The sequence below is a fragment of the Adiantum capillus-veneris genome, chromosome 20 (assembly GCF_014529385.1).
Source record: "Adiantum capillus-veneris isolate H3 chromosome 20, ASM1452938v2, whole genome shotgun sequence".
Classification (NCBI taxonomy): domain Eukaryota; kingdom Viridiplantae; phylum Streptophyta; class Polypodiopsida; order Polypodiales; family Pteridaceae; genus Adiantum; species Adiantum capillus-veneris.
The window spans coordinates 133281846-133286395 of record NC_140950.1 but is presented as its reverse complement, the minus strand read 5'-3'; positions in this window follow the sequence as shown (position 1 = coordinate 133286395).

Below are 4550 nucleotides of genomic sequence, written 5' to 3'. Positions count from 1 at the left end.
CTTGTTCAACATAGCTTGCGTAAATTTCACCACAACACATCACTAGAAAAGCCACCCCAATCACTGTCTTAAGGCCAGGGGAGTCCTCTCCACCCTGTCGCCCTCTTACAGTATGTGGGATTTATGGCTAGATTGATGACAACACCAGAGACAAGCTATCAAGAACTTAAAAAAAAAAACACCAAGACACTTACGCATCATTGTTGTCCATTACTTCACGTTGGAAGGGAGACAAAATATCCAAGATTAGTCCAAATCCACCCTCCTTGATTCAGCGAATGTTGGGCTTACACTAGTAGGAGAAATGATAGATTTCCTACTCTCAATTGAATGATCACTCTCTCTCTTACAATGGCATAGATTTCCCTTGCTAATTCCCTATTACAACACATGCACATGCAGAAGACAATGAGCTTCCACTCAAGAGCTCCTTCTAGAGAGGTTGAGCTTGGCTTCTCAAGCTATAGCATAGTGCTCTTGCTTATGGCTTCCCTCTTTTATGCTAGCTACACCCTCCTTTTATAGCAATTTTGAAGGCTAGGGTTACTCCTCTAACCATGGTTGGGTTAGATTTTCAGCAATTTATCTAATTTCTTTTGCTTGGAATTATCAAGAAGTTGGTGGGGAAAGAGAGAGGAGAGAAATGGAGGTGATAGGACTTTTCATAGTGGGTTAGTGTTAGTAGAGTTAGTATTAATTTACATATGGAATTGGATATTTACAATGGGAGTATCCATGTAGGATACAAATAAGGAAGAAAAACTCTTAAGAGGTAAGAAAAGGTGGATTTCTTACAAGGTTGATGCTCCAAGTGTCTTGAGTAGGGCCAATTTTGACGCTTGTTGTCGATCCACTAGCTTTGACGGTACATTTTTTCTCCACTCTTGACCTTCCTTGAGAGACAAGGTAATTGAAGCTGAGTAATCAACCACCATGATGCTGTCTTTTAAGAGAAGAGGCTGAATTTTGTGGTTTTTTGATAGATATGGGTAATTTGGAGGAGGAAAAATGAGACTAGGTGGTCAATTTTGGAATGGAATTGTGTGTGGGAGGTATGAGTTCACCATGGTTTCTCTTATTCTTCAAGGTTGAGGAGAAGGTGAGTAGTGTGCAGAGAGGAGTGGTGAGAGAGATGGGGATGATGAGTGGAGAAGTGTATGTGAAAGAGGAAAATGATAAAGTGGAAGAGAGAGTGTGGCTGCATAGCATGGGAAAACTAGGGTCCACTAAAAAAATCATAGCTCACAGCTGGTAGCTCCAAAAATCATGAAAAACTTTGGGGTGATTATTCAGAGCGTGGGCTACATTTTCTCTTTTTACCACCGCTCCAAATTCGGAGTGGAGATAGGTGCCAAAATTCTCACCAAAAAGCCTGTTTTTTATGCCTGCAAAAGTCTTTTAGTGGCCCCCTCCTTTGTTGAATTTGTACAATGCATCCAAGAGTGAGCCCCTCCTTTGTCATATTATAATACAAAGCATTCAAGTTGCCCTTGACCCATGCATGGAGGAGGATTATTGGTGAAATAAGAAATATATACATGGTGGGACTAGTGTATGGACTATTCATTGACTTTAGCTCAATGAGCACATGGTGTTAGAATAATGAGTAAAAATAATAATAAAAATATGGAGGAGTTATGGATATGGAAAGATATTGGAATCATATGATATGGTCCCTCCTTGAATTATTTTGGGTGAAAGAGGAAAAGGTATGCAAGTAAATAATATAATAAAAGTAACCAATGAGTAGAAATCAATTTTTTGTTTTCACGAGGGTGAGGGTGAAAATGTGGGAGTGATTTGTGTAAAGGAAAAATATGAGGTTAGAGTATGTACATATTGGCAAAAAAAAATAAAAAACAATAATTATGGTGTAAGAGGATGAAAGAAGGTGTACATAGGTTTAATAAAACACACACCTAAGTAGAAATATTTAAATAAAATACCAAAATAATTATAAAAAATCCCTATATTTAGGCCATATATACAATGAAATATTTACACACAAAGAGACCATAATATACTTTTATTTTTTTAGTTTTTTTATTTTTTATTTTTTGGCTCACCTAGCCCAGTGACTAGCTAGCTGAGGGTTTTTAAGAAGATATGGGAAAAGTCCCGTGACTCACGCATGCCTATGTACAGTGAAATGGTAGGGATAGCCACAGTGTTTGGGTGATTTTGGTAGGGTGAGGTAACTCACTGTGGCAATTACAAAGAGCCGAAAAAACGACTATCAGTAGCCCTCCCCCTGGATGATGGTATATTCATGTACCATCATAGAGCATCTTTTCCAAAGAGAGTGCTTCAGAGTCCTTGACGAGATCTTCATTGTTTGGCCCCTCAGAATTTTGGCTGGAGTTACACTCATGCTTCATGTAACAATACTTACATAAGACAGCGGCCTTTGGACAGATCTTTGGTAGATCCTTTGGTAGAAGGCGACTCAAATAGGGCTTCAAGCGATACCCATTTACTTTCCTGGAGTGCTCTTTACCATTCAAGTCCATAAGCTGATAGTAACTTGAATTGAAAGCCTTCTTGACTATGTAAGGCCCTTGCCATCTTGTTTCAAACTTGGCATCAAAACGATTGTCAAGTCGATTGTCATACCTTAGCACAAGCTCTCCTTCCTTGATGCCTTTGTCCTTCAATTTCTTGTCGTGCGTTTCTTTCGCTTGTGTGGCTTTCCTCTTGTAGCACTCATATGCTGCTTCTCTTTTCCACTCAAGCTCCACTAACGTAAGAAGTCGATCCATCCATACCTCTTGATCATCTTGTGCTCCTTTGCCATGAAGTCGCATTGTTGGAATGTTGAGCTCGATAGGCTGCAAAGCCTCTTGACCATAGACCAAGTGAAATGGTGTGAACTCCGTGGCTTCCCTATATGTGGTTCGATATGCCCACAAGGCACCATCCAAGAAGTCATCCCATAATTTTTTCTTGTTTTGCACCATCTTTCTAATGATTCCTGCAATGACACCATTAGCCTTCTCCACCAAACCATTTGACTGTGGGTAGTATGGTGTGCTATGATGATGTAGAATGTGAAGCTCTTCACAAACTTCTGTGAGCAATCCTTTTCTAAACCCTGGACCATTATCAGAAACAATCTCCAAAGGTGTGCCAAATCTACAACAAATGTGAGTGTAGACGAATTTGCTCACTGTCTTCTCATTTACCTTTGCCACACTTTGTGCTTCCACCCACCTAGTCATATAGTCTACAGCCACTAGAATGTAGAGTTTACCATTTTTTGTCCTAGGCAGAGGACCCATAGCATCAATGCCCCACTTTTCAAAGGGTCCATTTGCAAGCACTATTTGCCTCGGGCCATGCACCAACCTTCTATTTCCATTTATCTGACAAGTGTGACAGCTTTTACACCAATGTTGAACATCCACATGCAAACTTGGCCAAACATACCCCGAAAGAAAAATCTTCTTCACAGTTAATTCTTGGGCAAAATGACCACCACATGCCTCTTCATGCAAACCTTTTAGAATGGCTGGAATTTCCTTGATAGTTGGTACTCGTCTGCACACTTGATCCTTCCCTCTTTGATAGAGGGAGCCTTCTAGGAAGAGATATACGCTTGCCTTCTTCATGAGTCTCCTCTTCTGAGCTTTTGTGAAGTCTGGTGGAAACTCACCCTCCAAAATGTAGCCAATGATGGGAGCCAATGACTCCAATCCCTGGTACCTCGGTTGCTTCACAGCAGCCGCCACCATGATGACCTGCACTTCTTTCTTTACACATGCAACGGCTTGTTGTGCAAGTAAATCAGCATCTTCATTCTGTTTCCTAGGAATATGATATAGTTGCACTTCTTCAAATTGATTAAACAATCTACGAATGGCATGAACTTTTGTTCGTAAGCTCTCATTCTTGCATGCCCAAATGCCTAAAATCTGTTTAACAATGAGAAGTGCATCTCCCTTTACCATGAGGCGTTGTATCCCTTGGCCAATGCACATCTTCAAACCATGAAGTAGAGTGTCATATTCTGCTTCATTGTTGCTAGCTGAACTTGGTAGATTGAACTTCTCTTTCATGACCACCTCTCCACTTGGGTTGAGCAACACTAGCCCTCCCCCTGCTTTTCCTGTGGCTCGACGAAAAGCTCCATCAAAGAACAAAGTAAAAGCATTAGGAATACTTTTTGGTGGTGGCAATGGTAGGGTCTTTACTTCAGGCACCTTAATCTCCTTTTCGTGCACCCTATAAGTGAGAATCCCTGCCAATTGTGCATGCACACTATCTTCTACCTTGAAAGAGTATTGAAACTCTTGCAACTCCATAATCCACTTTGAGATCCTAGTACTAAGATTCATTTGAGATGACACCCAAGGGAACAAATTTTCTGCAGTGAGAATTACAAAAGGTTTTGGTAGCAGGTAGGATCTAAACTTTCTCACCGCAAACATGAGAGAAAGCATCATGAGTTCTGCTTCTATGTAGTCTCTCTCCAAAGCATTCATGACCCTACTAGCAAAGTAGATGGGTCACATCCTTGTACTGTGGGGATCTTGTTGTAGCAACACAGCACC